General features: G+C 40.3%; 1 protein-coding gene across 3 annotated transcripts in view; it reads left to right on the forward strand.

Moving 5' to 3' along the window:
* Nucleotides 1-15,749: 15,749 nt before the first annotated feature.
* Nucleotides 15,750-27,650, forward strand: part of SEMA4D (semaphorin 4D) — a 112,086-nt gene continuing 100,185 nt past the window's right edge. The window contains exon 1 of one of the 3 annotated variants that reach the window (XM_081942017.1): nucleotides 15,750-15,851. The gene's annotated coding sequence lies outside the window, so the exon portion shown is untranslated. Of the gene's footprint in view, nucleotides 15,852-16,240; nucleotides 16,556-16,600; nucleotides 16,744-27,650 lie in introns of those variants that run through there. The other 2 variants (XM_081942015.1, XM_081942016.1) reach the window with 2 other exon arrangements.

Consider the following 27,650-nt stretch of genomic DNA (forward strand, 5'->3'; position numbering starts at 1 on the left):
GGCTTCATATAAACTATCCACTGAACATCACTATCCCGGCAATATACTGTATATTCATTGTAATTCATTCATTGTAATTCTTGAGATATGGGTTAAAGGGCTAAGAAAAAAATAGAATACGTAAAATATCATTAACAAGTTTTATATCTGCTTTTTTATTGTACTGCCACTGTGAAAATTAATTTGTACCATTTGAAAACAGAAAGAAAACAACAAATAATAGAGATAGAAAGAGAGGTTGTCTTTTTAGTTGGATTTTCTTCAACAACTGCTTACCAAATTAAAAGACTTACTAGCAACTATTTGATTGTGTGTTACTTGCTACATACTATGCTACTTGGGTTAAGTACAATGCACTTACAGTATTATTCATAAAGTTGCCCCCCAAAATGGATTAAAATTATTTTAATAAAATTATTAAAATTATTTTGAAATTCTTCATTAAATTGTGATTGCTATTAGATATCCAATTGTATTAATTTTGTTGTTATTCAAGTCTATTTATTTGGTTTTTTTTTTTTCCTTTTTCCTTTCCCCGCCCTCTAACACAGCGCAAGAATGCCTGATGGATGGGTTGGCTCTGTCAGTGAATACAAACAACTCAGTGATCTTTTCTGGAGCCTCTTTCTGCTTCATACACAGATACCCTGTTCAGCTATGTAATTCTGGCAAAAGAAGAAGAAAACTACTAAAAAATAACTAAAAATAAATTAAAAACCCAAGTGAAACCCTGTGGCTTGAGTTGGATAGACAATAAACTTCCTACAATATATATGTAAGAACCTTCAGTTTTGTACCAGTTCAATTTTGCTAAAACTACACTTGTACAGCTACGGATAACAGATAAATAAATGCATGCTCATGCACCATGTTTCCCCGAAAATAAGACAGGGTCTTATTTTCTCACCCTCCCCCCTGAAATAAATGCTTAGTATTATTTTCAGGGAAGTCTTATTATTTTTGAGGTGCAGGAGGACTTGGCCTGCGGATCAGCTGATCAAGAGAGGGTGGGAAATTCTGTCTCTGTTTCTGGCACACTCTTGCCAGGCCTAGCGTCCCTGGGCCTGCCGCCCTTTTTGTGGCCATCACTAAGAGAACAGGCATAGTAGCTAGGGTGTGTGGGAGCAGCCTCTGCAAGGGCGTTCCGCGTGGATGACATGTGCATGTGGGGCACATGGGGCATGTTCACCCCCCTTTCCCCCACCAGGAAATGGCAGGGACTGGCTCCACATGCAGTTGAATATTTTCGGGGAGGGTTTATTTTCAGGGGAGGGTTTAGTTAGCACATGCGCTCAGAAGCCCGATTGGGCTTATTAGCCAGGAAGGTCTTGTTTTCAGGGAAACAGGATAGGTAGCAATATATTGCCAGTTTAGCTAATTACAAAATGCTAACCAGGATCAGACCTGGTTATTAGTAAGATGGGAAACAACCAAAAAAATCCTAAAGCTATAGCCTAGATTGGAACAGTAGGGTAGGAGAACCACCAAGAAAAGGTCAAAAAATCCATACAACAGATACACAAACAAACAAAAAAACCACAACATTATTTGTTGCCAAGAAATCTTATATAGATAAGTCCCTGGAGTTAGAAGCTGTTGAGCTTCATTTAAAATGTACAATAAAAAAACAAATAAAGGTTGTTCTGTATGATACTCAAAAATAAATATTGATTAGTTATATGTACCATATTTTTCGGAGTATAAGACACACCAAGGTTTTGAAGAGGCAAATTAAAAAAAAAGTTTTTGCACTCTGCAGACCTCCCAAAAATTGTTTTTTGCGAAAATGGCCCTTTTTTCTTTCTTCAAAAAAAAGGACATGAATATCCTTTAGGGGGCTTGTAGAGTGCTCCTAGGGGGTCGGCGGGCAAAAATGAGCAAAAAACAGCCCATTTTTCACAAAAACGGGCTCATTCTTCACAAAAACAGGGCTGTTTTTTGTCAAAAACAGGGCATGCATAGCCTTTAGGAGGCTTATAGAGTGCTCCTGGGAGCCGGGGGGGGGGGAATTGAGCAAAAAATGTTCTATTTTTCGCTCATTTCTGCCCTCCCCAGCCCCCAGGAGCACTCTGCAAGGCTCCTAAAGGCTATGTGCGGCCATTCTGATGAAGGAGGCGGGGTTTCAGGAGGCAAAAAATGCTGCATTCAGTGTATAATATGCACCCAGATTTTCAGCCCCTTTTTTGAGGGAAAAGGGTGCATCTTATACTCCGAAAAATACGGTAAATGATTCAGTAAGTTTCAGTCAAATATCCTCTCCAAAGGATAGTTCTTGGTATGTCATGATTCAGTAAAGCAGCTTGAGTAGTTTACACAGATATATTTACTTTCCAGGAAGCATTCATGTGTTTTAGGTTTAGCTTAATGCTTATGCAAAGATGAAAAAAGATATGTAGCTATTTCCATTGTAGAAAGAAAAGAGTGTAGATTTTAAGTGCAGTCCTCCAGTTTTACTGTTTAATCTCGGGGGAGGTGGTCCTAATAAAAAATTCCTTACTTCAGTTAGTTAAGTAGAGGAATCTTTCTTTCAAACAATATTCATATTTTACTAAATGCAAATCTACCAGGAAAAAATGTCTGAAATAGTTTCAAAACAATATGCGCTTTCCTTATTGACAATCCACCAATTAAACATGGCCATTGTCAATTACTCCCCTCATTAGTAGTCAATATTACTTAAAACTTCAATTCCATAAGTTGTAGTTTAAATACTTAAAAATGGTAAGCACTGTAGCATATAAATCTTATCAACAGTGGAAAGTAAAAATAAAAGTAAACAGGGGAACACTATAAAGAGAGAAGTAAAAGCTTAATAAATTTTCTTTGATATCCACAGAACTCAGATCTAGATAATCCAACTCTTCATGACCACAGTTATAGAACAGAGGTTAAGACTACGTAGTTGTGACTGCTGATTCCTAAAAGGTACTAAGGAAAGTAAATGTTGTTTCTGCAATTGAATAAGTAAACTTTAAATGGGTTACCCATAAATACTGAAGAGTTTTTCCAGTCTTTTCCAGTTTATTTTTTTTATGCATGGGAGATTCACTCTACACTCTATGCCACAATAAAATGTTCTTTTATGTTTTGTAATAGCTCTTCATCAAAGCTCTTGATCTTTATCTTTCTGAGTCTATTTTATGTGTCTGCGGCAGTCGGAATTCTGTTCCCAGAAGATTTGTTTGTTCAAGAGAGTCCCCCATAAATAAATAAATAAAGTTCTTAGCAAACTATCATGTAGCATTTTATTTAATTGATGCTGGAGAGGTAATGAGATAGTGCACTACTGTTTGTTCTTTCAAATAAGAAACTCAGTAGTAAACGCCACTGGGGGGAAAATAAATAATTTTGCCTGACAATAATAATAATAATAAACCTCCTCCCATCTCCAGAAAAAAACTTCTGTAACCCCATACTTGATGGAACAATGATCTGGTTTTGCTTGGGCAAAAGAGATTCAATTAACAGGGCAACATGTATATCAGGTCTTTGCATGCCTCTCAACTGAGGACAAAGATCACAGGGACTGAAATCCTGCCAACACAACAAAGGCAGGTTAAAGGAAGGGAAGGGATGAAAAGGAACTCTTCCTTTCCTTTTTTATTCACTGGGCTGTTTGTTTTATATATATTACCAGTTTGTTATGTGAGTGCAACATTACATTTATCAATTTTATTCAATTCCCTCAAACCTGCTCCTAAGCTTTACAGAGCAAACAGTGTGGTATGTTACAGGGCTAAAGCACTTTTATACAATCCTGCATTTACCTACTTTTAGCATTTTGAGCAGATTATTCTTCCTTGAAAGTATGATTTCAGTTATTATTCATTTGTATTTTGCCTGAATCCAAATAGACTCATACATTTATGAGAAAACAGACAAAAACACCCATAATTAAAAAGTTCACAGTAACTAATTAACCAATAAAACTATAACTGACAACTGATGAAAGCTATAATAATACAATGGAAAGTTATAATAACAGTGATAAATAAAACAGATAATCACAGATTTGAATAAAATATCAATAATTAAATCAATCTGAGTAATTCAAAAGGAAATAAATTAAATATGAGAATAATGAATGATTCAACCAAATGATCTTTTAAAAGGTTTTGGCTTTAGTAGCTCCTAAAATATTAGAAGGATAAAGCAAGCCTTAATTCTAAGATGAAGACATTCCACATAAGTCTAGACCAGTGATGGTGAACCTTTTTCGCCTTGGATGCCAAAAGTACGAGCGAGTGAGCGAGCAATATCGCGCGCACTTGCATACCTGTGCGTGCCACCCTTATAACCTAATGCCCCCTGTGATGTGCCCCCTGCGCATGCACATGTGACACATACACCCCACTGCCCCACGCATGCCACATGGCTTTCTAGGAGCCTGAGGACGGCAAAAACGGCCTCCCCACCCCCCAGAGGCCCTCCTTCAGGGAAGCCTCCGGTGGGCATAAAACAGCCCAATGTGCAAACTGGATGTTTGGGAATTGACTTCTGGTTTGCGTGTTGGAGTGTTTTTAGCCCTCTGGGGGCTTTAGGGAAACCTCCGGAGGGTGAAAAATGGCTGAAAATGAAAGCCAAAATCAGCTGGCCAGCACATGCATGCGCGCTGGAGCTGACAGAGCAATGCCCCGCGTGCCCTAAGAAATGGCTCTGCGTGCCACCTCTGACATGCGTGCCATAGGTTTGCCATCACGGGTCTAGACTATCAACTCCTGACCTCTCCCCCATTATTTCTTGAAAGTATGATACAACTCAAGAAGAACATTAAATGGACCAAACCAGATAAGAGAAGGCAGTTCTATAGGTATCTACTTTAGATACTAAGCCATATACAGCTTTATAGATTGAAATAAGTACTCTGATTTGCCCCCAGTACTATTTGATAATCAATGAAAAATTCAAAGCCCAAGCGTAACATGTTTTTTGGTTAAGCAGCTATATTTTATATACCAATTATGGTTTCAATTTAATTTATACCAATTAGCAGTTTAGCCCATCAGTTTGGACATTACTTTCATTGTTTTCTGCTACTATCTTAAACTAAGGTCTAGTCTAGTAAATCAAGAGTTTATATTATACAATTGTTACAACGAATTGTAGAAAATTCATATACCTGCTTCAAGACAATATTTGAGTGTGTGTACCCGGCACATGTGTACATAAAAATATTATCTATTTCTTTGTAGTTGGTGGAGAATTAGCTGTCTACTGGAAGCAATGTTGTTTTGGGGATTTTGAGTTTGCAGTTCTTATGATGTACCTACAAATACTACTGAAAGCAGCTTCAAGTGATAATGATAATGAAGATTTAGCTGTTAATTTGTGTCAAGTTGTCAACTTATATTGTGTTATGTTAATACACTAATGAACTAATGTGGGAGAGATACATGAATAAGAGTTCAATCACAGATTCAGATGTCCTACGATGCAGATGTTTTTGAGTTTAATCTGTCTCTTGAAAACAACAAACCAGCATTTGATGCCAGCATAGGATAAATTTTAATAATTTATTTTGTTTCATGTGTCAATTTTATATTTATACAAACTTAATGTTTATCAAAACACCAGAGCTACAGAAAGGAGAATGTTTGTTACAACTCAGTCACACATGCGTCAGTATTCATCATTTCGGGGCAGGCTTTCCCAACCTAGCATGCCCCTTTCTTGATGCATTACATGCAATGCAGATGAATTGCAACTCTTATTCTCGTTTGGAACTGTGGGGTTTGTGGCTCAATGTATTTGAAAACAGTAGGTCAGGGAGGGTTGCTTAATATCTCCTGGTAAAGGTGGCAATCTTGTTTTTCTATTCACTGGGACGTGAATAAATCAAGCTCGCAAGTGTCACTTAGAGCTTCATTCACTCATTTTCTTGATAGGGAATGACAAGTGTGGAACTTTGCACTTGTTAAAAGTTCACACACTAAACTTTTCATCTGATCTGATTCCACATAGATATTTTGTTGTTCATTTTAAACAGCAGACTGCTAATATTCTTTGCTAAGGAAGTCCTATTGTCTGTGTATCAAAATCCCAGGAACTGGGGAACTGTTTTTCCTTGTTGCAAACAGTTAAAAATGCTGCAAATGAGATACTTGCATTGAGTTGTCTTTCCTCCACTACCATTTTCAGCATTGCCACAACTAAAATGTTTGTCATTTTGACATGTCTTTCTAATTTGAGTGTCTGCCATTACCAAAGCCTATAGGCATAATAGCTTCTACTCAGTGTGAGGACTTTTTATATATGAACATTCAGGCTTTGTAGATTACTTTAATTCAGGTTTTCATTATTAATATCTGTTGCATCTAATGTGCAGAAAACACAGAATTTAATTAAAGTATTTTTATTTGCCTCGGGATATAAGGCTCCTCTGAAACTTTAAGATTAAGAGATATGTTCCAATTGTACCAAACTTTGAGGCATTTATTCATACCTATTTAATATAATGTGTATAGCGTATAATGGTATTTAATTACATTTTCTGTATTTTAGAGGTTAGTTGGTTAGTTAACCAAACTAACATTAAAACCCTAGCTTTGTAGGATTCAGCAGAAAAGCTTTGATTACTGCCTCTACCTGACTTGTCTGGTCAGTCATGAATCTTTTGAAATGTCTGTGGTTACTTTAAAGTATTAGTTAGGAGTCAGCTCCATGTCACACATCATATTATTAATGATCTTATCACTACTCATTCGGCAGAGGACGACTGAATCATAGAGCTAAAGGACCAAAGATGCATCTTTGGATTAGACAAGCTAGAACTTAGCTGCCTTTCTTTTATGACACATCTCTTGGCATTATGAGGAGACAAAATACTGGATTTTTTCAACAGCTTTCAGCTATATTGTCTTGAGACTGATGCAGCCAGGTATTAATGGTGATGTTGATTGTTTTGCAGTTCCAACATCTTTTGTAAATTTTTATTCTTGCTCTAAAAATGCAATATACAGTGAATATTGGGCAAGTGACATTAAATTTTGCAGCTGAAGCAAATGAACGCAATGTTTATTGCAAGATGAACACAAGATTACAAGAGGCAGCTAGGAATTCAACTGGAAGTTAATAAACATATTTCTGCTTTCTTACTAGGAAGAATAGAGTTGTCACAGTAAATGGCTATTAGCCTCCATTCAATTTGGCACTGTGTTTTCCCAAAAATAAGACAGGGTCTTATTTTCTTTTGACCCCTGAAATAAGCACTTGGGCTTATTTTTGGGGAAGTCTTAATATTTTTGAGGTACAGGAGGTGGCGAGTGTGGTCACCTCATGGCTGCTGTTGTGATGCAGTATTTTTGGGGTGGGCTTATTTTCAGGGGAGGGCTTATTTTAGCACATGTGCTCAAAAGCCCAATTGGGCTTATTATCCGGGGGGGTCTTATTTTCAGAGAAACGGTAGATAAATGTAGGTCTGTTTTTGCACCTCTCAAATTTAATCATTAGAATTTTTCCTCCACATGGGGGCATCCATGGGGCAGGGAGAGGAATAGTCAAAATGGTAGAATTACTATATGATTGAACCTCACCCACTTTATAACATGCATCACATGCATGTAAAAAGATAGCAATTTGGTGGAAGTTATAGGTTCCTCAATCCAGTATAAAAGGCATACAAGACTGATCTGATTGGTTTTGGCTGAGATGTTTCAAACAACAAAACATAGTATGTTTTGCATGTTCATGAGAACATGTGCTCTACACAGACCCGTCCTTGAAAACTACTCAGAATCTATAGATGATCCATAATGTGGCACTACAGGTAATTGGCTTCTGGATGTAATTCAAGATGCTAGATATTACGTCTAAAACCCTTCACAGTTCCGATTACGGAAGGAACCACATTTCTTTTGCCTGTCTGATAATATCCAACAGAATGGATGTGCATTAGGTGCCCTCTTATGAAACAAATATTATCTAGTAGGATCTTGTAAGCGTGCCTTTTCTATCACAGTGCCTGCTTGCTTGAATAGTAAACCCAGGATACCTTGTTGTTGTTGTTGTTTTTAATTGGAAAGTCATGTCCAACCCATCGCAACCCCATGGACAATGTTCCTCCAGGCCTTCTTGTCCTCTAATATTCTCTGGAGTCCATTTAAGCTCATGCAAACTGCTTCGGTGACTCCATCCAGTCGCCTCATTCTCTTGTTATCCCCTTCTTTTGCATACAATCATTCCCAGCATTAGGCTCTTCTCCAGTCAGTCCTTCCTTCTCATTAGGTGGCCAAAGTATTTGAGTTTCATCTTCAGGATCTGGCCTTCTAAAGAGCAGTCAGGGTTGTTCTCCTCTAGGACTAACTGGTTTGATCACCTAGCAGTCCAGGGGACTCGCAGGAGTCTTCTCCAGCACAAAGGCCTCAATTATTTGGTGCTCAGCCTTTCTTATGGTCCAACTTTCACAGCCATACATTGCAACTGGGAAACCCACAACCTTGACTATACACACTTTTGTTGGCAGGGTGATGTCTCTACTTTTTACTATGCTGCCTAGATTTGTCATAGCTTTCCTCCCCAGGAGCAAGCGTCTTTTAATTTTTTGGCTGCAGTCCCCATCTGCAGTGATCTTGGAGCCCAGGAAAATAAAAGCTGTCACTGCCTCCATTTCTTCCCCATCTATTTGCCAGGTATTGAGCGGGCCAGATGCCATGATCTTAGTTTTCTTAATATTGAGTTTCAAGCCACTTTTGCACTCTCCTTCTTCCCCCACATCAGTTCCTCTTCAATTTTGCCATTAGATACCTTGGCAACTATAATTCATGCCTTGGTCATCAGGGGGTTGGAGTACTGTGGTGCACACAGGTGGGACAGTCTTTGAAGACCCTATGGTAGCTTCAATTAAAGCAGAATGCAGCTGCCAGACTGCTAGTGAGACAGTGTCTTCATTGCAAGGTTGCTGTTCTGTCTTCCTAGAGTATTAGCTTCTGGGCTCAATTCAAAATCCTAGTTATTATTTATGAAGCCTTTTTAAGGATAGCAGATTAAGATCTGCTTTACAGATTATATAAGGACCTGCCTTGCCAAAGTTTACTGTATCCATGTAATATGGTCCTGTCATAAATCCTGCTTGGAGTGCCTCTTTTTTAGACATTCATGGGACCTGGAGGAGGTAGCAGGCCTTCTCTGTGGTGGCCCCATGGGAGATGCTTCTCTTAGAAGCTCAAGCATCATCCTTCTTATATTTATACAGACTTTCTGATCTTTGCACTCCAGTTGATTGGATATGGACATGCATCTGAAATTTGTCTGCAATGTGTGGTATGTTACATTAATTTATATAAGTATATACTACCCCCAGCAATATATTGGATCAATTAACAAAATAAGCAAATAAGCACATTAAATTCATTAAAATAATTTAAATAGAGGGGTGCCATGGGATAGAGTCTCAAACCTATTTACATAATTTCCTTCTGATGTTCACTTGATTTGGAAATAATATTTTAAAAATCCACCATGTTCTTCACAAACCAAGAGGAAAGACCACTAGTGTCCTCCCTCTTTTATGTTGCATGAAAACAAGTGTTTCTGAATGTTTTTCGTTGCTTGGGGGGAAGTGTCACATATAGTTTGCTGAAAACAGTTCAAGGGAAAGAAATCATTAAGAAGTATAATGATAAGGACTAATGACCCATAGAAGCTTCCCTCTCACTGTGCTGGCAAATCTCCATTGCCTTTCAGATCTGTGGCTCATAACACCAGCATTTCCTTACAATGAAGCCCAGGGTGGGAACTGGGATGAGGCAAGAATGTCTCCCACTTACCTTCTCACCCCTGAAAGCACAAACTGCCCCTTGAAGGCCAGGAAACAAGTGTTACCATTTCTATAGTAAAACTTGCCAGGCTTCAAGATACTTCCCCATTCAACTATAAAACAGCTTGACACAAGAATACCACACAATTGCAAAGGCCAGTGAGGATGCTACACAAATGGCTAAAACTGCCTTGTCATCTGGAAAGCCTTTTCTTTGAAATGAAAAGTATTTCAAGACTATACTTAATTGCACTGTCATTGCATTTACTTAGTTCCATAATATGGGCTTTCATCAAAGATAATTTAAAATGCTCAACCCTGAGAAATTGATGGCAGAACTTTAGCTGACTCTGCACAATCACATTCACATCAAACCATCCCTGAATTCGCCCTTAGCTTCTTCGTATTGTTTTATCCGCTCGCTGTAACTCTGAGGTCCGGTTTGTTTGTTTAAATGGAACAAGTTACTAGACATCATTATTGTTTGCCTTACTCAGGAAATGAGATGATCTGGGAAAGTTTCCAGCTATTGACTGAGTCGTTCCACTCTTTCCAATACTGTATTCCTTCCCTTTGTCTCTATTCCCTAACCTTGCTTCTTCTTGCTCACACTATTTGGCAATTAACATTGATAAAACAAACACTACTCTGGATGGAATTTCTTTCACCAAAGTTGTTTTCACAACTGCTAATGCTGACACCATTAGCACCACATGGCCAATCTATGCTACAGTAAGATTTCCTGAAAAAAAAATATAAGGATATAAAGAATATTGTTATCACCCTTATAGAAATCCAAGCGCTTTTGGAACACACATGTAACATGAAAGGGATTATACAGAGAAAAAATGAAAACACAAGATTATCCAAGATAGAAAAAAATATAAGGATATAAAGAATATTGTTATCACCCTTCTAGAAATCCAAGCGCTTTTGGAACACACATGTAACATGAAAGGGATTATACAGAGAAAAAATGAAAACACAAGATTATCCAAGATAGAAAAGGGACAGAAAAAGGTTTTCCTCCTTCATAATTCTGGGGCTGTTTCTACGTGACGCCCTTAACATAAAATTGTCTTACTTTGTTCAAACCATTTTACAGGGAATCCTGATAATATCTCCCACTTACAAGTCTCTCATGTTTTCCTCCTGCTTTTCCCATCCTTTTTTCTTACCACAGAATAACCCATTAAGAGGAAGGGGGGGGGGCATTGCTGCACAATGTCCTTTGATTGGTAGCATTAGGAATCTTCTTGAAAGGGTCAATAAATTGATTGGCAGATTCAGGATAGATAAAAGAAAACCATTATTTGGACAGTGCTTCAGCCAAAGACACAGTGATTGCAACTCATTTAGATGCCTTTAAGAGAGGATTAGTATAGCTTTGGAAGACAGCTCTATTAAGGGATATTTATGATACATGAAACCTCCTAATTTAAAAAAAATCATTTGCTGAAGACAAGATAAGAACTTTCTGTTTTCATGCCACCTTTGTGACTTTCATAACTGGCTACTCTAGGAAGCTCGTTGTTGTTGGACCCAGTACCTTTTTTTTAACAATCAACCTAGTGGTTATCTAATTAGAATATTTTCTCTTCCTGTGGTGAATTGTGGCCTTCAGGCAGAGAGGAAAGAGGGGGAGAGGCAATGTATAATTTGCTTCTACTTTAATGTGCCACTTTAAATTCACTTTACTAGATTGGTCTGCTTGTTTAAATTTGTGGGAATAAACTTAATGGAAGTGGAGCCACGTTGGTTGTCCAGTTTTTCACCTGGACGCATTGGACAGATACGAGTTTAGCCTCAAGTGTGCACCAGATTCTAAATTCTAATGATCAGTGGAATATAGTGTATTGCATTGAAGTTTCTGTATCAGGTACTTAAAAAATAAATTGCTATTAGTCTCTGCCCAAATAATCAGTGTAATACAAAGTATTGCCCTGAAGTGTAAGGCAAGCTTTCTATAAGCAGAGGCACCTGTAAGATCAAAAACTGTCATCAAAACAATGAAAACAGTATTGCACCATCATGATGAAACACATACAAGAGGGCTATGACCATTTGTCTAATGAACATTTGAAGTTACAAGTGTTGAAAAAAATAGTACATTGTTAAATATACTACTAACTTTTATTGGCCTTTTAAATATCAAGAGAAGTATAACTCTTCAGTTAAGTCTGACCTACGGCCAATCCTCACATTTACGACTGGTGCATTGTCCCCACAGTCACATGAACCCAATTCTGGCATTTGACAACTGGCATGTATTTATGATGGTTGCAGTATCCCAAGGTCATGTGATCTCAATTTCCTACCTTCCTAACCAGCTTCCAACAAGCAAACTCAATGGGCGAAGCAGATTCGCTTAGTGATTGGGTGATTTCCTTCACAACTCCAACAAAAAAGCTTGTAAAATTGGCCACAATTCACTAAACAACTGCATTGCTTAGCGACACAAATTCTGGTCTCAAATGTGGTTTTGGAAGTCAAGGACTATATGTAATGGTCATTTGCGTCTCCTTGTCTACTCCTGCCCCTGAAAACACATCTGCCTATCAGTGACCAAGTAGAAAGGAGAGAAAAGGAAAACACAATATCTTGATCATTCTTACACTTATTACAATAGTTTAGTCACTCTGAGGATTAGCCAACCTTATTCTATAGAAGCTACTAAATGGTCAGTGATGTAAGTCAAATAATCATTCAGTAACTAAATTTCCAACAAAATTTCCAACAAGGCAGCAGCAATTATGGTAACATAATTTAACTATTTTGTGAAGACGGAAAAAAGAAGACTTAACAAAACAGGCAATTTCCCCCATGTCTGAGAAAAAAGGGAAGTGAAAAAAGAGACCGAAAGCCAGAATTAGTAGTATGAGAGAACCCATGAACACATTGACAAGGGATACTAAATATGACTCAATGGTACTACGATAAAAGCATTGCCCAGTGAAATAAAACAAAACACAGCAATTCACAATTTGCTTGTACTTATCAGGGTTGATTGGTCTCTGGCATGTTCTGTTTTATTTTTGTTTGCAAATGCCCCCCCCCACTCCAAAAGCCTTTGGTGATCCAATCAGGTAAGTTGGGTCATAAAGACCATAAAGGCTAAAGATTTTTCACCCCATTTTTTAAATAAAGTCTCTGTGAATCAGAAGAAATAAGAAACAAAAGTAGAACAGCAGAGAATAGCTCCAGTTTGCAAAGTGACACTGTGGTTAGAACTTCCATCTAACCTCAAAATAACCCTATGTTGGGATGATACAGTAAGCAAAACCACAAAATAGCATGGTGTGCCTTATGAATATGATCTATGTCTGGGTCAAGCCCTGCTTAACCATCATGCTCATTAGATAATTGGGCAACTCATCTTCCTGTCCTAATCTTGCTCAAAGAGACTGTTTAGGAATAAAATGGAGGGGTGAGTGGCAAAGTATAAACACCATCTTAGCTATTTTGAAAGGAAAACACAATATACAAATGATAAGTTTTACTCTTAATATTTAAAAGGCCAGCTGTATATACTGTATTTAACAACTTAATTATGTTGAGTACCGGGACAGCCATACACACCATAGATTGTTAGCTCCCACCTCTATTTCATTTAAGAGTTGCATATTGAGATGCTGTGATTTTAAGAAAAAAAAAAAACAAGAATGGATTTAGTACTTGAATAAAGAGTAACAGGTTAGACTTGAAAAAAGTGACGATGAAACATTTCTATATTGTTGCCAAGGAGACACACACATTTGGATAAATTTGACTTTTTCTGCAATTTTGGCAACCAAAGTGTTCTAAATTTATCAACCTGGATATCAGGTAGATGATTTTCCTACCAAATCAGACTACTGGCACATCTGTTCCATTATTGGAGAACCTCTGGTCCTCCAAAAATTACTGAATGGTGGTATCTTATATCCTCCACTGCTAATCCTAATGGATGAATCTACTAGGCATTCTGTAACATCTGGAAGGCAAAAATTCCCTCTTCAGAATAGTTCTGAATCTTCCATGCCTATATTTGACTCTCATTGGCTCTTCTGGGTTTAAAAATCTTTCATAAGGTAAGGAGATCAGAATAGGAAATGTAAAACATGTCCTCTACCATTTAGCTCACCAATTCACAGCAATGATGTGAGGATGTAGCAATTGCATTTTCTTCGCAACCCTAACATGGCACAGCTACTGTGCCAGACTCAGTGGAACTTTGCATCAGATTGTATGAAGTTAGCATCTACCCCTCTCCTAGAAGAATGAAATATCCTAGGAAATATTAAAAAGGCAGAATATTATATTTCCCTGGATAAGAAATGGAGAAACATGTTTTAGACAGAAAACAGACTCACTCTTAATAGCCTCCACCTTTGTCAATGGGCCATTAAAAGGACTGAGCCAGTCTACTCTTCATAACAAAGGTAGGATTAACCCTCTACAGAAACTCACCACAAGGCACCTGAGAAAATTACATCAGCCAGCAAGGCAACCAAACTTGGACTCAAAGCACAGGCTACAGAGTTGCCCCTGCATGGCCCCATGGGAGTCTGACAACCAATCACAATACAAGATCAAGATCAAAGGCCAGAGAGGGCATAAAACCAGGGTCTTTCAACATCTCACCCCATTTTTTTTCTTCTTTACCCAACATTTTGAAGCATGTGATCTCCCTTTTCTGTTCAAGAGCTCAAGCCATATGATCCTGTTTACCATTAAAACATCTTTCCAAGCAGTCTCCATGTTTCCGGTGTCTTTTTCCCCACTTGGAACTGAACCCAGAAGGACATTTCTTCCAATAAGTTTCAAAAGCAAACTCTCATACTTTCAAAGTATTTTCCCAAAAAAGGTGATTAAGACAAGGAAAAGTCTGCTTAACAAACATTTGAAAAAAATGTAAGGTTGCATCACATTATGTTAGCAAAACAACAGTGTATTCTGGAAGATCAGATTTGGATGTTACCTGTTGTGTAAAAATATGTTTATCATAAAATAAACTTTACTTGACTGTGTCGGGCTTTTTTTTAGGAGGCTTTGCAATTAATATGGCAACTGTTAATTTTTACAAGAATTGCTAGTCAGGAGAAGATCACTAAAGATTGCTTTTTATTTTCTCCATTTTACTAGCTATAGGGCAAAGGCTTGAAGATTTCAGAGGGAACAGACTTCCTGAACCAACAGGTTTATTACAGGTGGTCCTCAATTTACCACAATTAAGCCCAACATTTATATTGCTAAGTGAGACATTTAAGTGAGTTTTCTTGCCACAGTTGTTAAGTGAGTCCCTGCAGTTAAGTTAGTAACTCAGTTGTTAAGTGAATCTGGTTCACCCATTGACTCTGTCAGGTCACAAAAGATTATCACTTCACCCCAGGACACTGCAACCTTTATAAATATGAATCAGTTAGCAAGCATCGGAATTTTGATCACATGACCACAGGGATGCTGCAATGGTTGTTAAGTGTGAAAACCTGTCATTAAGTCACTTTTTTCAGTGCTGCTGTAACTTTCAAACTTTTGTAAGCTGAGGAGTACCTGTATTCTGGTTTATATTATTAGCAAGGATAAATTGAGATTCTCCCACATCTCAGTGGGAAAGGTGTGTAACTACCAACTAACAGGACTACTGAAATAATGATTGTGCGAGCAAAGTCTTAACAGACAACCACTTGTCAAGAAGCTGGCAGTTTAAGGAGCAAGTGCTTCTTTCTTAATATTTATTTTCTCAGGATTCTGGGAAATGAAGGCCTTTAGTCATTGACCTTTGGGGAGGGTGGGGGGAGAGAAGATGGCCGCGTTATGGGCAAACGGTGATTCAAAATGAGCACCTCCCAGACAAAGTGTAAATATATAATAGGAGAAACAACCGAAGATTATGGTTGTTTGGCTTAGCATACAAACGCTCCTAAAAAAAACAAGGGCGCCTTTTTTTTTTTTTACAAACTTTTAAGTTCTGTGTAATAGCAAGAAAATAGGAAATGATATTCCCCCGCCCCTACAAGGAACGGAGTGATCCTTGATCCTTGTTTGCAACACACCTACGTTGTGCAATACCTTCGCCTGTCTGCACTCAGTTCCCAGAAAAACCACCAGCGAGCCGGTAACAATAGCACATGAATCAAAGTCTTGGTGTCTTAGAAGCAAAGGGCTATTGCAATCTTTTTTTTTTTGGGGGGGGGGAGCCAAAGATAGATGGATGCGTATGTCTGTGGATCTCTCCTAAGGTCTTCCCGGTACAAGCCCCCCCCCCCGACTTTCGCTCATATGATCTCGAAGATCGGTTGTTGGTTTATTGTTATTGTTATTATGATCCTGATCAGAATTGAATGAACCGAATGGGAAAGGAGGGGAAAAAATCCCAGCCTAAATAAACCCAGTCTTATTCCTCCGGTGATTCTCCTCGCCTCAGCCCCTGCTTTTTAAATCTCCGCCCCCCCCCCCCACCGCTACTCAAGGCATTACCACCACCCCCTCTCCCCGGGCTTCCCTCCCCGAAGCGGATCGCTGGAGGGCAGAAAAGCTTCTGTGGCCCGCCCGCTGTTGCATTGGCTCGCTCGGCGGCCTCCTCCTCCTTCGCTGGAGCCGCCGCCACCGCCGCCATATCTGCGGGGCAACCCAAACTTGTTACACACTGGCACCAACTCCTCCTCTTTCTCAGTGCGGCCGGGCTCCTTTTTATTTCCCATCAATTGACGGTGCGGGCGGCCTGGCCCGGCTGAACGGTTCCTGCAACCGGGGGCGGCGGTGGGGCGCGTTCTTCACAAAAGCCGCGACTAACGAAGAAGTTGGAAGGCAGTGTAGCAGGTAAGCTCCTCTCCGACGTATCCCATGCGTGCTGCTGACCGCAGCCTCCTTCTTTCAAGCCTGCTGCAGCGGAGCGCGGGGGCGGGAAAGGGAGGAGGAGAAAAGAGGCGGCGAGGAGCAGCTCTACGGCTTTGCAAGCCCCTACAGTCGCTTGAGGATCTTGTGAGAGCGGCGAGGCTTTTGCTCAGGTTCGTATTTGCACAACCCTGGAGCTCGGGGATCGTGCAGGAGCGGGGGGGGGGGGGGAGGAAAGAGAGAGAGAGAGACGGTATTTTTGAGAAAGACCCGGGCGACGTAGGCATTTGAAGCGAGTGGAGAGTAATCGGTGCGCGGTCGGTTGTAGCTACTGGAGAGGCGGGGTGTCTGCATTGGAAATGTATCCCCCGCCAGGCGTGGAATAAACAGTAGATCCTTGGCTTAGAAAAAGAGGGACGAGAACGCAAGAAGGTGGCTAGTTTTACATGATCGGCAAAAAATGGTCTTTGGAAAATGGTAGTGGGTTTGGTTTTTTTTTTCCTCCCCCAATCTAGTTGGCAGGGAGTGGCGGTTGTTTGGCAGTGGCGGGCGAGTATAAAGGAAATGTGGAGTTGCAGTGGCTGGCCGCCCTAGTTTTCTACTATGGAGAGTGGTTCGCAGACCCATGATATTTGAAACACATCCCTTACCTTCCACAAGCGGATCGCCTTACAACGAATACCAGAACGTTTCCACTGCTTAATGGATTAGGTTTGGAGGAAGGAAAAAAAACACTCAAGAGTGCGGTGCTGCATTCGTGCGTTGGGGAGAGGGATTTCCCACTCGGGGGGTGGGCGCTTTAATTGCTTTAGGGGCTGCATTTTGTATTCAGTTTATTTCACTCTTTTTCCATAGGACGGTTGACACCCCCCTCTCTTTGCTTTTGCCCAGAAATGTCTGATGATGTGACCTTTGGCTTTCTTTCTTAGCAATCGGTGTTTATACGTTCACCTGCCTTCTATAATCTCCACCCCCCCACCCCGCTCTTTTTAATAGTCTGAATCATGCAATCCCCTTTGTGTCTAAGGTTCAATGGAAGAGGTGGATTTCCGCTGTTGCTCTGTCATGATTTACTGAGGCCGCTCAACCTTACTGTTCATGACCATTTCAAAGACCTTTTCTGCTGCCCCAGTGACACTTTCATAAGGAGAAGGCTGAAAGGAAAGAACCCTTTGTAAAGATGGAGATAATATGGGCGGTGGGGGGGGGAGGGAGGAGAGACATATACAGGAGTAAACAATCAATGTGAAATCCTGTTATGTTAGCTTTACATTTAAATTTGAGTTATACCAGACTGTTACCTTAAATTTCTTATGCTGTTATTTGTTATGGGCTCAGGAGTGAAATGCTGCTTCTAAAGAGGGGTGGAGAACATCTGGTCCTCCAGATGTTTTCTGAACTAGAAGCCCCAGCAGCTGTGGCTGGCATGATCAATGTGAAGGATGCTGAAAGGTGCAGTTCAGCAATTTCTGGAGAACCTAATTCCCACTGCTGTGCTGAGAGTGGTAGTCTCAGACTTCGCTAGATTTATTGGTTTTCTTAATAGTAGTAATAATTATATACTTTGACTAGTCTGTGGATAGATTTGTTTTTAAAAGAGTGCCAAGCTATTCTTTTAAAATGCTGCTTTACAAAGAAAGTAAAAAGGAGAACCTTCCCTGACCTGGGACCTTGGCACATTTTGTCCAGTGGGAGTCGGTATTATTTGGAGTTGTAATAATATCCTCAGGAAGCTGGGATGGATAAAGCAAAGAGCGCTTTCTCAGCCTGTGTTTCTTCAGGTCATGAATAGAATGTTTTGGAATTTGCTATTTCAAACAGAGGAGGGGATGTGGAGTGGGGCTGAGCTGCACCTGTTGTTCACATGCATCTATCTTCCAATGAGCTCTTGCTTTATTGGCAAGCGCCCCCCCCCCCTGTAATGCATGAGCCTGTTTTTACCCACTCCTCATAGCCTGAAAGAACTTTATTAATCCTCATGCTAAACTGCATTCTACCAGTATGTTATTTTTTTCTTAGCATTCATTCAAGTTAAGTTTAATTTGGCTATTGTTTTAAAAGTGGGATCATTGGTGTGGTTGGATTTTGGACCAAACTCTCTGCAGTGATCCTGACATTAAGGTGTGGAAGAAATGACATCTGATGCCATTATTGTTCTAAATGTACTTTATTCACTGATTTTTATACATTAGGCTTGTATCCCATCTCCGGGTGAGCTTCCATGGCTGTGGCTGTCCCTGAGCTTCAGCCTCTCTGATTCTAAGTACCACCTTAGACATTGTACCACGATGGGTTCTGATGGACTTCAAAGTGGATATAAAAGATTTCCTTATACCTGTCCCTTATGTGGGTGTGATCTGACGATGCTGTGTAACTCCCATATGGAGGTTTTGCATCTCAGCAAGAAGTATGTATAATTTTTATACCACAAGGAGTGAATGTTGCTCAGGATTAAAAGGCTTTGTCAAGTGGGTGGTGCTATAGTGCAATATAATCTTGTGGCCTTGTGGAAGAGATCCACTAAGTTTTTGTTTAGACTTTCTTTTTAATAAAAGAGATATATCAGAAACAATTTTTTTTTCATACAAGTACAGATTCCTTGTTTTTTTAATCTCATTACTATAAATTCTAGTTGACATGAATTTATGCAAACATATGCATGTAGCCCCCTACTCAATATCTAAAAAGATTTCCCAAATCTCCATGCAACATACAGATGTTTCTCAAACCTTTGAAAGAGAGAAAAGAGAGAAAGCAAAAAAAAAGGCAAAACCTGGATACCATTATGGGACTAATTAGGATAAGACATTACTGTTACATTTGGAAATGTTGAAGGCCACTAGACTATAATTTATTATTTCACTGAAACAGAGGGGGGGGGTAGGCTTAAGGCCATTCAAAGCAAGGAATCCCTTTTATATCTTATCCCCTTCGATTCAACCTTAAATATCGTATTTGTTCCATTTGTAGCCCCTTTCACAGTTTGTTACACTAACCATGCCTGCTTCATCCCTGTCATTTAATAAATTTTTGCACCATCATAATCCCTCACAGCATACTATCTAATGGATAGGCAGTGATGTGTTCATATTTTATCTGGGGAAAAACTAAGACATGAAAATAGCAATCTTTGCTACTCCTCATTTGGCAGTTACCTCATTTAACAACTGTTCAAAAATACAATTGTATTTTTTGAAGAAACTCGTGTTCTGACCAATGCGCACATTTAAGACCAAATTTTGGGAATAATGCTGAAAAGTTCCCCCTCTCACATCACTGAGGAGGGGGTCGAACTTGCTAGACAATAGTATTAAAATAGGAAAACAGAAATTACTAGACTGTGAAAGTTTTATTTTAGCACTTGGAGTTGGCAAAACAGATAAGAAGAGCTTTGTGCAACCCCTACTACTAACTGCAAGCATTCATTTTTGAATGAGATGTTTTTTTTTCTCTCAGTGATGTCTCTTGCTGCTTATGGAACAATGAACCAGTTTATAGACAAGGCTAGTAGACTTCAGTCTATTGGTTGCAGACAAATGTAGATTTATGTTTTTTAATCCCGCCTTTATTATTTTTATAAACAACTCAAGGCAGCAAACATAGTTATAAGAATCCTTCCTCCTATTTTCTCCACAAAACCTTGTGAGGCTGACAGAGAGTGTCTGGACCAAAGTTAGCAAGTTGGCTTTCATGCCTAAAATGGGATTTGAACTCAGTCTTCCTGGTTTTTAGCCTGGTTCCTTAACCACTAGATCAAATAGATAAATGTATGAAGTAGCCTTCCCCACCCTACAGTCTTCAGTATATATTACTCTGTAATATCTATCTACTCCATCTGGTAGAAAGTAATTTGTGCAGAACATTCATTTTTCCCCAAGATGTTTTCTTGAGCTTTCACACAAATTAATTTATATTGTCTTGGCTTCAGTCCCTTTCTTTAACTACAGAAAACATACCAGAAATAGATTAAAGCATAAAATGGCTTGGGATCTCCAAGCCTGGAAGGCAGGTGACTTCCAGGATGTTCAATGAAATAATTTGCTCTTAGCAGTTTGCTTACTCATGATATTTACTGGAGGATCTAGTTCAGTTCAGTACTTCAGATCCCTCCACCAGTCTTCAGCTACAGGGTACATGCTAGACATACAGTCTTAAATGTCCTGAGGGTACCTACTTGGGAAAGACTTCGTAATGTCTTGACTCCTGTTGTTCTATAAGGCAACTCAGCCTGATAGAAGATTTGTGTAGATCTTTCTGGTTATGTAATCAGTTTCAAGCCACTGAAGAAATTATAAATGGGTACATGCAGTTCTACAGTGCAGCCTTCTCATTGTTTTCATACCTCAGGTTCCCAGTTTGTTCTCACACCTTTTTGTATCAGGTTTTTTTTGGGGGGGAGAGTTCCCCCCTTAACAAGCTAAAAGATCCAACACATAATTGGAAATTACATCTAATAATACTGAATTTTAGTGGAACAAAATTTGTCACGAATTGCTCTTACAAAGACAAAGTCTATTATCTCTTAAATTATTATCTTGAGTTTTAGTTGAGATATCCTAAATTTGTCATGTGGGAATATTTTTTTTACATTTTCATCACATTTCATCTTCATCAGTTTTATTATTATGTTTTACTTACTGTTTTTAGTTTTAATAATGTGATGTAAGACATCCATATGCTTTTGAGTAGAATAGAGTAAAAGTGACATAATACATACATAGTGCAGAATAACTACGTTGGAGTAAAACTCTGCTTACTGAGAAGGAATTTTTTCTATTTGATTAAAATTCTGTCTCTGCTCTAAACTTTTTCTCTGCTGCTAACTTGTTTTTCCAATTATTAAGTGTGGGAACTTAATCATGTGAAAATGGCTAGCATACAATTAATTTCGATGCTACAGAGGTGACCCATATGAGTACCTTCAGATATTTTTCTAGATAAGAATAACTTTCCACAGTAAAAGGAAACACAAACATTATACTATATTCCACGACATTTAACAAGTGAAACTTTCTTTCTGATCAAGAAATAACAGTTGGATTCTAAAAGGGACCATTCGTCAATTATTTAATCAGAAAGAATGTCTCATGACCTGATAACACTTTGTGAAAAACAAAAGATGTTGCAATAGTGTACCAAAATTTCTGTCATTGTTTTCCCAGAACATTGTATTCCACTTTATCAGTTCTCTGTGCTTTTGAGAAATAAACTTTGACACAGCAGTTTAAGAGAGAGACTTATTCCACCCACCGTGTTTAAAATAGTACTATATTCATAGATAAATAATAAAACATTAAATCATGTTATCTAATTTTGCTGAGAAGAACATGTATAAATGCAGTAAGTACAACATTCCCTTTTTAAGTATGGTCCCATTTCTAAAGTGTTATATTTAACCTCTGTCTTCATTGTGTATCTTACTTGAATATAGGCATTTTGCACAATTTCCCATTTATACCTCAGTAATAGCTTGTAACTTAGTAAAATAATCAGATTTTAAAAGTTGACCAGTTGTAACCACTATTTGTTCAACACAGTCACAACTTCAAACAGTAAGTCAAGGACTACCTGTAAGACTTTAGAGGTCAAAACCAGTGCTTTGAAATCTTGGAAACATATTGGCAACCATACAACCTCCACAGTTTAAATCAGTGGTTCCCAAAGTGGGCGGTACCGGCCACTGGGGTGGTGGTGGGATGACTTAGGGGGGCACTAAGAGGAAAGGGGGGAGGAAGGGGGGCGCTAAGAGACAAGGGGGGCGGCAGGAGGGCGCTAAAAGGATGAAGAAAAAAAGATCATGCATTGTGTTGGCTGCAGAGGGCGTCGCCCCTAGGTTGGTAGCTTCCCCTTAGCTAATTCTCAGATGGAAAGGAGAAACTTGCTGAGCAGAAGATGGATTGTTTAAAGTCCATTAGCGCGGGCAGGACGAAATTACCCAAACAAACCTGGAAATAGCTGCGGGTTTCCCTTTAAGCAACGTCACCACCCTCCCCTCCAATCACTGCCCTCCTCCCAGGAGAGGGGTGCACGACACTTTAATTGCCCACCCTTCAACACCGCTGGCGTCTTAACCAACCGGCTTGGCTTGTGAAAAGTTTTTTTTTTAAAAAAACGGTCAGTGGGTAGGGAGATCGTGCACGGTATTGTTTGGGGGGGAAACCCCACCAATCGAATTCTAGTTGAGCTTGCGAGAGAGCTCTTTGCCACTGGTTTAAAAAACGGTCACATATTTCGTGCCATCCCTTTGCATAGAGATGCTGTTAGGTAAAAGTAACAGAGAAGGGGGTGATGAGCGGAAGTGCGGTCGCTCCCTTTTGATGGTGTGGATTTTGGTTAAGAAGATTTGGATTACCAGCAGGAGGGAGCTTGCATTGCAATCTTCCGTTTCTAGCCTTGGAAATACGGGTGTTGTTAAACTCACGGGAGCTTTTTTTGATATAGGTATAGTATACTATATGTATAAACTACTATAGTATAGGTCAAGAGTCCCCAAACTTTAAGACTTGTGGACTTCAACTCCCACAATTCTCCAGCCAGCATAGCTGGGAGTTGAAGCCCATAGCTGTCTGGAGAATTCTGGGAGTTGAAGTCCACAAGTCTTAAAGTTGCCAAGTTTGAAGACCTCTGGTATAGGTTCTCCTGCTTGAGCAGGTGGTTGGACCAGAAGACTTCCAAGGTCCCTTCCAGCTCATTTATTCTAAGTTTATAAAAGCTCCACTCAATGCTGGTCGCGGGTGGATTTTCTTTTAGGATATGTGTTTAGTTTTTGAAATATCCCCATTCCCATCCTCTCTTCTTGCGGAATTATTGGTTTTGAATAGTTGGTTCGGCGAAACCATGTAAGCATTTAAAGGCAGAATGTTTGTGTCGTGCAAAATAATTTGCAATCTGAAGGAGATAAGATTATATTGTATGCCTTTGTATGTATGGATATGTGCACACATAAATTTTGCAGCAGGGTTAACAATGACCAAGCACCTCTTGGTTAGCATAGCCAATAAGAAACTTGGCCAATAATATTAAGGCAAGTATGAGCAATTATCTGTCCATGGTTGCTTAAAACAAATGACACCAGAGTTTCTTGCCATTTTTGGATGGGGACTGGATGAAAACTAATGCAAATCTTAAAATTGAGATTTTTTTTAAAAAAGGAAAAATAGATTGTACTTCAGTTTTGCTTAGATGTGTGATGTGAGTCATCTGTTTTTGATATTTAGACCACCAAATCTTAAAGACTATGCAGATGGTTTGGAAGGGGTTAGTAGCAAAGCTAGTGTTGATATTGTGGAAATTAATGAAACTGAAAATTGCAATGATGTTATTGCAGGGATGTGACTATCCAGCTAAAGTTGTTTCTCTGACTTTCTAAGACTTAGATGTCTGAGTGATATCAGGATCTTCTTTTGATGGAAATTCCAGATTGGGTGATAAATCCATTTTCAGATACTGAGGAAGATGTGGTAGTGGAGGAACAACTCATAGAGCTGCAAAATGACATTGAGCTGAAGCCAAAGTTTAAGAAATCGTACCAAGAGTTTTGGTTACCGAAAGAAATTTCTGATCGCTATCCTGCACTATGGACAGTGGTTAAGAAGCTCCTTGTTGCATTTCCAACATCATACTTGGTGGACCGTGGCTTCAATGTAGTCATCCAACTTCTCTCCAAGCAAAGAAATCGACTCCAGATTACTGAACATGGTGATTTAAGACTCCTGCTAAGTGACTTAAAACCAGACATTGGGAAACTGGTATCACTTCATCAAGCCCATCCATCACATTAAGAATTTACTGAACAGTGAAGTAGTTACTAAATTTTACTGAGTTTACTAAGTTACTAGTTACTAAGGTTCTTGATAAATGACTATCATACTTTGAAAACCTGGTATCACTGGATCATGTTGAACAATTTTGTTGAATTAACATCAACTAAAAAGGTTTTTAAATTGGATTTTGAATAAATGTGCAATTGTTGCAGTTTTGAATTTTACTGTTACTATCTTCCTTCCGTCGTGCAAACCGCCCAGTCACATGACCTCCCCAGCCACGCCCACCAAGCCACGCCCACCAAGCCACGCCCACAGAACCGGTAGTAAAAAAAATTAAACTCCACCACTGGGTGGGGGGCACTGAGGATCAGTTTGTAGCACCAAGGAGGCGGTGGACTGAAAAAGTTTGGGAACCACTGGTTTAGATGTTACAACGTTGAAACAGTTGTTGCCTATCACCATATGGGTTGCTGCATTCTGCAGCAATTGAAATGTCCAAGTAATCTTTAAAGGTAAGGAGAATAAATTGCAGTAAATCACTCAAGCTGGTGAAGGCATGATTGGTTGTCCCCAAAGGTTCCCATTTCAGAAAGGATTGCAATTGGTACATCAACCAATACTATGCAAATGTTCTCCTAACCAAAATCTCCACATGATCAAATAGAAGCTATGAATCCAAGCTAAATCATGAACCTATTTCTTCAAGCAGAGTGCTGCCACACGGGCCATGGGAGCCTCTACTAAACCTCAGTTTCAACAGAATTGGAAGGGACCTTGGAGGTCTTCTAGTCCAATCCCCCTACTCACCCCCGGGGGGGAATAGTCCCATTAGGCCATCATTGGCTCCACAGTCTGAAGACTGTGCACAAGAGGAGGAGGAGGATTCCTTCGTTAGAGACATGGAGCAGCTTCCAGCAAGCATTCAGAGGTTTATCTCCTCTGCAATTTCACATGGAATTTCTGCTGGGTTACAGAAGGGGTCTGTGCGACCCGCAATGGTGGCATCCCTCATAACCTGAGGCAGCAGCATTCTCTGGTTTGTTTCCTCCGGATTTGTTCAAGTCACTGTTGCGCAAGTCCAGGGCCACAGCGCAACTGGGTGAGATGGAGGGTGCCAAGGAGGGTGGTCCGGATGATCGAGTTTACTCAGAGCCTCCTCCAGCGAAGGAAGACATCCCTGCCCCTAAGTTGTTCCTAGAGGTAGTTAAAAAGCAATGGGAAAAGCCAGGAACATTTCCTAACCCCAGCAGCAGTGATAGGAGGTTCTTTAACATGGAACCTAGTTTCTCTGAGGCGTTGGCAGGTGCCCACAATGGACCCTCCAGTGGTGGCATTAGCTTCCACATCAACAGTGGTGTCCGGCGATGTGGCTGATTACTTGAAGGCCGAGGATAAGAAGGCGAAGCTGACCCTTCGTAAAACATTCCAGTCTTACGCGTGCTGGTTGCTGTTGCACAAGGCTTTCCTCCGTGTGCGCTCTGTCAGGGTCCAATGCTATCTCGATGACATCTTAGTCCAAGCAGCATCGTTTGAGTGGGCGGGGGAGGACATTTCATTGGTGTTATCCACACTACAGCAGTTAGGTTTTTCGGTTAACTTAGATAAGAGTTCCCTCGTTCCCACCACCAGGATTCCTCACCTGGGGAACATCATAGACTCTAAGCTCGGGAAGGTGTTCCTGTCACACGACCGTAAAGTTAGTTTGTTAGCCTTAGTTAGACAAGTTAGAAGTCAATGTTTTGTTTCTGTAGTAGTGCTCTCCAGCTTTCTGGGGAAATTCATTTCTTGCATAGAAGTGGTTCCTTGGGCTCGTCTACATGTGAGGGCGCTCCAGTGGCGTCGCCTGTTGCATCAGAGGTCCAACTCCAGCAATTCTGAGGAAAAGGTTCTAGTGACACCACAGGTGTAGCTGTTATTGAGGTGGTGGCTCTCCCCAGTGCTACATGAGGGCTGCAAATTCAGGGAGCCGGAGCGCCTCATCCTGACAACAAACGCCAGCTTGTACAGGTGTGGAGCTCTCTTGGAGTCCCGGATGGCGCAGGGGCATTGGGCCTGGTTGGACCTCCAACACAATATAAATTGGCTGGAATTGCGTGCGATTCACTTGGCATTGTAGCACTTCAAAGACCATGTTCGGGATCGAGACATCTTGGTGCTGACCGACAACGTGGCGGCGAAGGCCCATGTCAATCGACAGGGCAGGACACACTCCAGAGCTCTTTGAACCGAGGCGATGACACTCGGCACCTGGGCGGAGAGGCATATTTGATCGCTCAAGGCAGAGTACATCACAGGAGTGAACAACCATCAAACCGACTGGCTCAGTCGGGCCACGGTCGACCATGGGGAGTGGAGCCTTTCTCCGAAACTGTTCCAGGCCATCTGAGGCGCTCTTCGTTTCCTTTTATCCATCTTCCCTGGGGAAGAGGATGTCCTCCTCGGCTATAGGGAGGTGGATCAAACTGGCCATCGCATTGGTCTATGACAGTGATGGCGAACCTATGGCACGTATGCCACAGGTGGCAGGCGGAGCCATTTGTCAGGGCACGTTTTTAAAAGCCATGCGGCTGATGCGGTGTTTGATTGTAGGGTGTTACAACAGGTGGTAACGCATGAGGGGCCCAGAATAGTGCCCCCCCCCCAGGAACGTTAACTTGGGTATGTCCTAATCCTGGCTAATCCCGCAACATTCTTCCGGAAAATGACAGTTGGTTTTACCTGAACTGTTGTTTTAGCAGGTTTTGCAGGATTAGCCAGGTTCCCGCCCTAGCGTTGGTCCAGGGGTTGGGGAGTTCAGGGGGTAGGGTGTTTTCCCTTATGGGGGAGTGTGCTTGGTTTCAGGTGTTTTGCAGTGGTCTTGACTTGTTGAAACTGGGAACCAGAAGCAAGGAGCACAGAGGCGTGGCTTCAGATTAACTCTTGTCTCGAGGCCAATTGGACATCACAAAACCCAATCCTGGCTAATCTTGCAAAACCTCCTAAAGCAACAGTTCAGGTAAGACCAACGGTCATTTCCATCAAGGGCATCTTTCTTATATTCCACAGCTAGGAGTGAAACCGCTGAATGACAGTGCTTCCAACACTGTTCTCAGGTAATCTAAAAGGATAATTGATAATCTTGAGAAATCCAAGAGGATGTTCTCCCAGTGTCCAGGTCTTGGCAGAGACCATCTGTATACCAGAATCTGAAACTATATTTAAGAGCTAATCTATATAAATTATTCCATCCAGGGTTATTTCCATTTGCACTTCTACTATCTTCTCCAAAACAAAGAAAACTAGTGTTTGATCTTCAGAAGGAGTTACACCACTTC

Source organism: Natrix helvetica (genome assembly GCF_964273705.1).
Source record: "Natrix helvetica genome assembly, chromosome: 2".
NCBI lineage: Eukaryota > Metazoa > Chordata > Lepidosauria > Squamata > Natricidae > Natrix > Natrix helvetica.